The following is a 10,893-nucleotide window of genomic DNA, read 5'->3' on the forward strand; positions in this document are numbered from 1 at the left end:
TGACCATGCAAAATGGATGCCTCCCGAAGCGGAACGGCGCGCGGATTTGTCGCTTTACGTGCGTGGAATTGCACACCGCACCGGCAAATGCATCGCAAGCATCCAAAGCATCGCGCACTCAATGGTTCTTAAATCATCAATTTCAGTACGGGTCGGCTCGTTTGACGGGTGCATTTTACCAGTAGTCTTCGAGGAATTCCTGTGCTAAGCGTTTCCTGTGCCACCTTTTTAGACGGGAGGTTAAGGAATGATAGGAGAAGTTCAGGGTTTGATATTGAATTTTGTTGACTAAACAGTAAGCTTATTTCATAAATATTGCTATTATCTAGAATTTAAGGTTTCAAACAGTTTTTTTTAATACCATTTACATGATACAAATTGTTGCTATAAACATCGAATGGAGGTTTTTACGTAGGACTTCTTCACCCTTTTTTACTATTTGGTCGATTTAATTTTGATATTTATGTTAAATTAAAAAAAACTAGTTCAAATCAGTTTAAAACATCAAATTGAATAACTTTAGGCTCCCAAAACTTGTTCAAATCTGTTTAAAAGTTCAGGTGCTCAGGAGTACTGAAAGATCTTAATCATAACCTTATTTATAATTCTTATCAAAACCACTTTTTCTGCTCGCTAAGACATTTTTCATTGATAGGATTGTATCACTCTAACTAAGACTTTGCATACAAAACGTGCCGAAACTTTAGGATTTAATACAAAAATAGACAGCTTAGACCAATCCAACCATTTCGCTAGTAGCAGCAATCGTCACCTTCCACAAACCCGCACCCGTCAGAATCATCCCAATCCTCAATACCTTTCCAAACAACGAAAACACATGTATCAACCGCTATTCCTGCCATTCACACAAACACACACACGCACGAGGGCAATGAAAATCGTAAATTATGTTTATTAATAAATAACAATCATAAATTTCCCCATATTTGCATTGTGTGTCCGTCCGCGGGCGGGCGCGCACGTTTCGTGAGCATCCTCGTTTTGGGCACAGAAAGGGACTGTGGCAAAGACATTCCGTCGACCGCATCAAGGACCACCGCGCCGACCGGTCAGTCGCGTAAGGTGTAGTTGGTGCAAAAGATGCGCAAGCAAGAATAATCTCGCACGTTGGCTTCGCTTGTTTTGCCCATGCGCAGGCTGAAAGCGAATTTGCTCACCTTCTAACCCTTTTCCGGACAGAAGAAGGAGGACAACAAAACGCATCTCTTGGGCTTGGCTGCCTCGAGGTAGACGTGGGAAGGGTGCGGCCGGGGCATACCATCATATTGTGCAATAATTTCTGTTGCTTTGCGTTGGTGTGCCATAGCATCAACCGTGTGGTAAAGTGCGTAGAGAAGAGTGCACGTGCCACATGAAAGATGATTACAGTAAGTCATGAGTCATGTTTTAAAAATTTGCTATGAAGCAACAGAACTTGGCTTTGAACAAATGGCTAGTGATATGAAATTGAAGTCGGTTTTGAACCTATTTCTTTTAGTAACAAAAAAAAATGAAATACTTATGTTTCTTCACGAGCTAAAATAAAACTCTGCATATTTAGCTTTTACAAGGTTTGAATAACTCGAAATTCCCTTCACTCTACTCCTGCCATTCTTCAACGTATTGCACAAACCGTGCCAAATCGAATGCAGACAGTGAAGATCGTTGAGCTGCTATGAATTCCATCCCCTTCTCACCGTGCTCCATCTTACTTCCCGGAGGTCAAACAGACGAAACCAACCACAGTGCCAACCTTCACCAGCTCCAGTGTGCAGGAGCGGCTTTAAATAATAACAATAATAATCGGTAAATCAACCTGTAAACATGCGATTTTATGTGTGTACATATGTTACAACCCTTTTGATCGGTTATTACATACGACCCGAGCCGTGCTCGCCATCTCCCCCGGGTGCCTTCCTGATGCAAGCTACAACTTCAGTGGCCATTGCCAACCACAAACCCCCCCCACGACAGTTAAAGCTTCCTCTTCGCGCCTCTTCGCTCCAACTCTAACGTAACCTATCGGTTACGGGTGCAAACACCCGCTTGGCAAGCACTTCCCAAAGCGCTGCTATTCCTGGGCGCACAAAATGGAACTGAAGTCGTTGCTGACGAAAGATATATGTTCATTACCGAGCAGGCAGCCCTTCAGCCGGCCGGTGGATCATTCCACGTATGGAGTGCTGCCTACGCAAAAGCGGAGCGGTTTCTTCACACCTATCAATATGTTGTCTCTTGTGGTTACTGCTGATGAGAGGGAATGTGTGGCAGCGTATGGCTTTAGTAGAAGAGCGTTACCGTGGCTGCACGTTTATAGTGCAACATTTTAAGAGCAATCAAAAGTGGAAGCGATGTCGTACGAGATTGAATTTATTCCATCTTCTACTGTTATATCATGTTTATGGACTCTTAAAGTTGTAAAATTTACTGACTTTCTGTTTGTCAACAATCAATCCATAAATATTATGCCTGGGGGTGGGTTTTCTAGATCGCATTCAATCGTGAAGTGATTAGCATTCAATTAACAAGCTTTTTTTTGATCGATACATCCACCATTAAACCCAGTCTAAAACCATATGAAAATAAACATATTTCACAATCAATTAATAGAAAGTTTGTGGAGAGTAGAGACTATAATTGAGGCAATTGGGATTTATATTGACTTTATTCAAAGTAGCAATGTTTTGAATAGGAAAAAAACACGTAAATCATAAGTTTCTGACTCACATTTTACATGCAGTTGAAATACCTTAGTAAATAACTCCTTCGAAAAGAAAAAAACGCCTAAATGTATGCAATTTTCATTGCAAATTTACGATATTAACTACTTTTGTGTCTTTTTTCATATCTTTTCGTAGGTAAAAAGGTAAAACAAAAATGTGTATTGCGATTATTTCAATCTACACAAAATGCTGAACATAGAATTGAATCATTTCAATTAGAAAAGATACTCATCAGTAGGTGTTAACAAGGCAATGCTGCCTAATGTTGTTTGTTTTAATTACACCCTTCATTTTCATCAATCAATGCATTACTCGTGCCTTAATTTTCATTCACACATGCTCCGCATCCACTTTACACCTAAACCGATTCAACTGCAATCGTGCTATACCTTTGGCGCTCCAGATTGCACTGGACGTTCCCGAAACATCATAAAAAACGATCGATTCTTATTGAAATTCAGTGCATGAAACGACCAACGCACACAAACGAACGATCTGAATCTGGATGGAGTGCGTACCGAGCTGGGGAGAGGCCTTTGTAACGGACGCGCCTCTTGATTATGCGTTTTTGATTGCACTGCAGACGATGATGCATCGCGCACGTTGGTCACTGAGCACACACACTCACACAATCAATTTGCGCCCAATCACTAGGGCTCTTCACACATTGCTCATGCCCGTTGCCTAGCCGATGCAAATGGACGGTTTGTTTTTTTTTTCGCTCTCCTCCGCTTATGCACTTTTGTTTGTCGGTGCAAACGAAAGTGCAATCATGCACCTCAGTACGCACAAACACAGACGCACGCACTTTATGTTTGTGTATTGCTATTGTGAACGTGCCCAAATTGGTTTGCCAGTTCAATTTTTCACACCGCTTCCGACACCTAGACGATATTTATACCAGTCGAAGTGTGGATTTTAGTTTGTTTTTTTTTATTCGGTGTATACGTGTGTTTTATTGATTGATTGTCTATTTCTAGTGTTTAACGTTGCTTGCAATCGAATTTCTCTTTGAACTTTCATGTTTTAGAATCAGGTTTCAGTTATTGAATATATCGTTCTTATGTTTGGCTTTTTTGTCTGTTTAGTTTTATATTATATTTTTTCTGTGTTTTGTGTTCTTTCTTGCAAAATTGTTTTTCTTTGTTATTTCTATGTTTGATTTAGATTATTGTTGTGTTTGTTTGTATTTTGCCCATATTATTAAGATTTTTATTACACTTTTCATTTATACTTTCTTGTACTTCGTTTTTACTCCGATTTTGCACGCTCAATATCTTTCTTCTTTTATTTATGCTCGCTTTCAGTATTTTTAAATATTTTGTTCTGAATTGTACATTTGTTCAAATTACCCTCAAAACTTGTCTCTGTTGCAAAAATCTTGTTGCAAAACTGTATTGCCCTTCCCATCTTTACATTTCATCCCTCCGTAATGCCAATAAACCCTTCCTTTCTTCTACGTTTACACACTTTTGCCAAACTATGACACAACTGTAACCTTTTCCAATCCCAGTTATGAAAACCACACAATCAACCGAACTATTTATCGTTCATCTCGGCTGCTAATCTAATAACAACCCGTTCCACTGCAACATCCCGATTCCAAGTTCCACGGTTCGCTGGGTTCCCAATACCCCGGGTTTACCAAGAACATACACGCACATACAGAAACACACTTCGAGGACCGAATTGGCAGCAAAAAAAAATGAAAAATCAGAATATCCATACAATTAGCGAATGTTGTGACAAGTGAAATTATGAATGCCGGCCCTATCCCCTCGCGGGCAACATTGGCTAACTTTAGGCCTTTTGATTCCCAAATTACCGGTTTGCCGGCTAGATGCGCCCGATAGTACCGCGTGTGTATTTATTGTTCACGTTCACAGCTCTTTTTCGCTCACCACGGAGGTTTGGCCGAGGGGTTTTGCCCGTGATCTGAATCACTTTCGAGCGCGATGTACAATCGACATAGAGCGGAGGACAGTGCCTGAGAGTGGAACCGCCTGCTCATTAAATTGTCACAATAATTACAAACATCACCCGGTCGAGACCGCACGGTGATGGCGGTGGTCGATTGTGATTGATTCAATTACAGGATTTGGGAAGGTACATTGTGGGAAGAGGGAAAAACGGTGATAGTTGTTGAAGCGGGGCGGTGGAACGAGGAACTTTGAACTTTTGCGCACCAAACTGTGAGGACATATGAGGGTCCTTTTGCCAGATGTGGGCGGTTTGTGTTGTTTCCGTTGCCAATGTGGGTTGTAATGAAATTAGATTAGAAGGTAAAAGGTTACAACTCAACAATAGTTTGCTGTGGCTTCCTATCTTCTGATTCAATTTCAAACCTTTTATATGTTAAACAATTTACTTCTTCTCCCAAACAGACCATCTGCGAGATAAATCAAAGTTTGTGTTATAGTTTTCACCGACAAACAAATATACAATTGAAAACTTTTCCAAAGAAAAAGGACGCAATATCCTGCCCAACCCTGCAATCAGATCGATCAGTAGAGTATCATTTGATTCTAAAGTTTCACATTTTATTCAAAATCCAACTCGCACAGAGCCAGTGCCTTTCATCTCACAACAGTACCAAACCAAATTACCCAAGGTCTTCCCTTTGCTACTAGTACCCGAGCACCATAATCAGCAATTCATCTCGCGAATCGTGCACGCTTGTTCATGGCAAAGAACTACCACCAGCATGAACAGTCTCCGCAGAACACTGTCTTCCTCCGTACAGCTGAAATGTAATATCAGTCCAAAATTACTGGTTGTTTTTGGCTAGCCTTTCAACCCATCGCCGTATTGTAGTTTCCCAGCCGAGTAACAGATTTCCTTATAAATATTCATTGCACAGCACGGAGGCAAACAGAAAAGAATCGGTCCGTTTCCGTACGCTCGTGCGGTAGTACGGGACACAGTACAAATAAACTCTACTCCTAGCTACGGCAAAGAAACGACACAAAAACTCCATCCTTCGCATTGACTATTCCGTATGATCGGGAAAAGGAACCAAAGGGACGAGTAGTCGTCTTGAAGTCCTAGGAAGACGAAACATGGCGTACAAAAGATTTAAGACAAATTGAATCAAATTGGGCGATTGCTTGCGCTCGGAATAATGGAAACAACTTCCGGTTCGGCCATTTGCTGGCCTGGCTCGAATGTTGATTTTTTTTCTTTGCTTCTGCTATTACCGTTCGCATGGCTGGCCGTTATGAGATTAATGCACCGGAAGGTTCATTCGGGCATGAGCGGAAATATCTCTTGACTGTGGAAAAAAAGGAAAAGCTTTAGAAAATTTATATTTTACTGCGACTTGAATAATGGCTAAAGTGAGGAAGTTTATAAAAGATACTCTGTTAATAATTAGTAGTTGTCATCTCGTCTGAACATTTTTATTATGAATCCAGCATTAAGCGAATAATAAGGGTAACCATGAATATTTTCTCCCTCAAATTTGTCTACTCGTAAGTAGAGATAAACTTTCGACGCAACTTTAGGTAAACCTTTGAAGTATTAAAGCGAGAATGAATGTAGTGCTCATAAAAGTAAACTTTATATCAACTTCAATTCTTTATACATTCAAAATTTCTTCACGTTACAATTCGGAAGTCTTAAAGCTGAATGAATAGCCATGTACGTCTGTATGTAGCAATAAAATTAATCCATGATGCAATTTGAATTTCTTCTTTTGTTTGCTATTTTTTCGTGAAAAAATGCTGGCATATTTCAGCAGTTTTTATCACTTTTGGTTTAAAACTTATCATTAGTGTTATTTTTCAGCTTTGAAAATTGTTTTTATGTAAAATGCCTAATACAATACTTATGTTTCATTTTGCATACCTTCAGGCGTTCGGCAAGGCCGTTTGTGGGATAATGTGCACATATCCCGTCGGAAATCTTACCCCACAATTCGGGATTTTTGTTAGTGGGAGAAGTGTCATGAAAAAAATACTTTTTTCTTCGCATGTTATATTCAGTTGCTTTTTTGCATCGGTTTGGAAATTGAATTGAATTGAAGTTTTAACAACAACAAAAACAACGACACACAGCCCTATTGAGAGCCATAAACAACTAATTGCATACCTTCAGGCGCTTTGCTCGAAAAAAATAGTCAAGACATTCACAATAACATAAAATTGTGCCACACACAACAAGGTTTTGTAAATTGCTCTAAATTATGTATTCCCAGCACATTCCCACAGCTCTGCTTTTGGGTGATAAGAAATCAATGCCCTATCCTTTGTTACACGAAAAACATGTTTCCCACGTGACTATCAAACAATAAAATAAATGATTCAATCTTCGCTCTGTTTGTGCAAAAACTTCATCCCACGTTACTGTCTCGACGTACGACAAGTGGATTGAACATCTGATAAAACTGCAACATAAAAGACGCTACCAAAGTTTCTGGCTTCACCCACGAACAACGAAAAGAGAAAATTGCCTCCTTCACCGCCCGCACATTCTAACCCTCTGTTTTGGATCCATGTTGGCGTCCAACCCATCCCACCCATCCGACGGACATCAAACACACCATCATCACTGCCACCACCACAACATCCTGCTGATTTGTGAAGTTTATCTGCGCGTTGTGCCGCCGACTGCTTCTGGCCCTGTGCATCCCCGGCCAACCCGATTCATTCAACCGTGTAACACGCATCCGTCCCCGAGCAAATCCGATTATACCCGGCAGTTCGATCGCATCCCGGTGCGTGTTTCTAAATGCCCTTTTGCAAAGTTCTCCCTAAACATGTTGTTGCTGTGTGTGTCTTTCAGTTTTGTTCTTTATTCTCCCTACTGAGCACCGCACCCCACGAGAAATCCACAAAAGGCTAGTGACGAAATGACGAATTGATTCAGCACCAGGAGCTCTGTGGGCACTGCGGAGTGTGTAGGTGCCTTCCACGGGACTAGGGCCACAAGCATCGTCAGGCTCATGATTGTGACATCATTTGGGAGGCGCGATATGATGCGAATGGGGAAATCATATTACAATATTACGCCCGCGAATTTGATACAGACCGGAGAGAACTGGAAAGCAGGTTTTTGTTAGGCCTAGTAGCACACGAAATCGTACCACATGTTCACCAGCATGTTCGGGTAGCATGGTTTGAAGGTTTTTTTGTTTAGTTTACGGTTTAGGCAACGCATTACACATGTTCAGCATTCGATTGGCTTGGTAGGGCAAGTTGTTTTACATTTTAATTTGACATGTTGACAAAAAGAGCTAGATTATCCTTTCGCTTTTTCCAGAACTGAGGATGGAAGGTGCTCACCAAATACATTCTAAACATATGAACAAATGCTTTAATAGACCGCAAATTAGAGACTCCCATTTGATGTTTTCATAAAACATGTTGGGAACAAACACTCTTTAAAAAAAATTAAGATTTGTTCGAATACTGTTGTAAGGATTTTATATCAATGTCTAAAATTGAAATTGAATTATTCTTATAGTAATTGCGTGTTGCTAGGAATTAGGTAGTATACAGTTCAGAAATTGATGATCATAATGTGCAAAATATGACAAATTATTTACAGTATTTTGGATCATTTGATTGAAATGCTTAATTACAACTTAATCATTGATAATTAAATATTTTATTGGAAAAATCTTAAATAAGCAATAATTTAATTACATGTCTTCAAGCGTTTATCGTGCCAAGGTCGAAGGTAAAATGATTAAAGTAAAGAAAATTAATTTAAATAATAATGAAAAAACCTATTGACATATTCTGGCATAAGCATAGAAACCATCTCAGTTCGGACTCAGTTAATGAAGTGTATGAAGGACTACAAAATGGATTTATTAAGAGATTTTGACAAATTACATACATTTAGGCGTTCTCTCCAGCCCACGTAGATTATTTCTTTAAAAAAATGTCAATTATTGTGTTTAACACATCAACAAACCTCATATTATTGTAATAATTCTAAATGAAAATTATTTATACGAAGAGTCCGCTACTAAACAGAAAATATCTAAAAAAAAATTATTAAAAAAGATACTAAAAACGGCATTGTAATCGTTTTCCCACAAACGCACATCTACCTTTAGGCGTTTTGTAATGCCGATTGCATACCTTACTCAATTCGTTACCAGATTTGCCACAAACTGTGCTCCTAGTTCAGGTCGTTATCATCGTCTTCTGCACAAAGAAAAACTTCACACAAAAGTATGTACCGCTTTGACTTGTTAAATCCCTCTTGAAAGTATGCTACCATACCACACCGGCCCCATCCTTATACTTGACGCATCGATTCTCGTGAGAACTTGTCCTTCTCGAAAGCCGGAAATGTTGCGAAACAATTGTACCCATTGTAGCAGTTTTTTGTACCCATTCACCGTGCACTTTTCAATGTGATGGTAGAAACAATGATGAGAAGCACCATCTCGGGAACCGTTCGCTCTCACCCAAAAATGTCGATTCGTCCATAATCTGTCCCCGGCCTGGCTGGGCCGTGCCGCAGATCCGGGGATTAAATCGATAGTGAATCTCGCGGTCAGTGACGAAACAATGCCCGTGGATGGTGTGACCGTCACAGTAAGAGTGTGCAATATGCCCTACAGCATGACGTCCTCTAGCCGCCCTCGGCCACGAACGATACAATTACCCATCGTTCGGCGCGGATCATCGGAAGCTAAAGCGTGCGCACCCCACACCGCTTGGCGTTTGTTGTCGCGCGGGAAGTTATTACCGCGCCGTGGTAGTTATTTAAATGCACCGTAATCATGGTGAAGGGAGGCAGGTACGAAAGGGCAAAGTTAAATCGCTGAACAAGCGACACGTGTCACGCGAGGTGTAAACAATCGACACAGCCCCTTCCCGCGGGCCCTTCAGCCATTTCTGCTCTTTCTCTAGCCGCCACGTGGCGGCTCGCTTGAGGATATGAGCATTCTATTGCCGTTTAATGCTGGGGTAAAAATGATAAAAAAAATATGTATTTACATCGTGGTGATCATCAATTAGTTGCAAAAATGATGTCAATTGCTAATGTGGCTGTGTTTGCTTTGGCAACGCATTAACAATCCTCACAGTAGGAGAGCAATGTATGGGAATAATTCAAATAAAATTCATGAGAAAGGTGTATTCTCACACCTTGCAATTTGGCGGAAGCTTCAAAAGCAACAACACTCACACCCTGAATTCATCTTTCGAATCTTTCGATAGTTTGTTTATAGATAATTTTACACCCTAAGAGCTGACCAATTCGCTACCCATTGATATGCCAATCAGGTTCCATTTGTTCGATAAACTTTCAAAATTGTGTCCATTTTGCACGCAACGCACCACTTGTGCACCACCAAATCATGTCGGAAAAGTTTAATCGACCGGAATAAATATTTTATCCATATCCGTAACGATTTGTTGCCGTTTTGTAACGACTTTGCAGTGGACGAAGACGAAGTGACAGGGTGTAGGAGTAGTTATTGGGTGTAAAATATTTCACACATCAATATGTTTGTTGATTGGAAACACGTTCATTGGGTAGAATTTAATATGCTTGGCATTATTGATGCTCCCAGTGGAAAAGGATGGCTATTTGCTGATGGGTCCTTAGTGGAAATCAAAGCTTTCAGTTTGATGCTTGTAGTTTGAGGTCATATTTTACGCCTGAAACGCGTTGAACAGTTAACTATAATGCTACATTTTACATTAAATTGCTACTATTTTGCAATCATTTTAATCAAATAAATCCATCTACCAACTTTTATCGTCGTCAAATCATCACTTCATAATAAATAAGACATTAAAACAGAACCAAGAACGCTTTACCATTGTTCTTCAACAGGGCGAAAAGGTTATGTCAAATCACAGAGATTCTTATTCCAATTTTGTGATGATTTTCCATAACCTTTTTCCCTTCAGAAGCACACTTTGAAATATGGTATGGTACGTTTGATTGCTTTTTGTTCCAACTTTGAAGCATCCCCGGAAGCGAAAGCATAATTAGGGCTGATTTTGAACATTTCTCCCAATGGAAGAAATCCCCATCGGAGGTTATCTTTATCACAACAAGAGTTCTGTGTACTGATGATAATTAAATTGTAAACTTTCCTTTTGTGGAAGATCAAACGTTCAAATGAAACAAAATTTATGTGGAAATATGGAAATATGATTTAAAAAGTCTAGGATTCACTCATGAATAACAACGAATAATA

The sequence above is a fragment of the Anopheles arabiensis genome, chromosome 2, assembly GCF_016920715.1.
Source record: "Anopheles arabiensis isolate DONGOLA chromosome 2, AaraD3, whole genome shotgun sequence".
NCBI classification, from domain to species: domain Eukaryota; kingdom Metazoa; phylum Arthropoda; class Insecta; order Diptera; family Culicidae; genus Anopheles; species Anopheles arabiensis.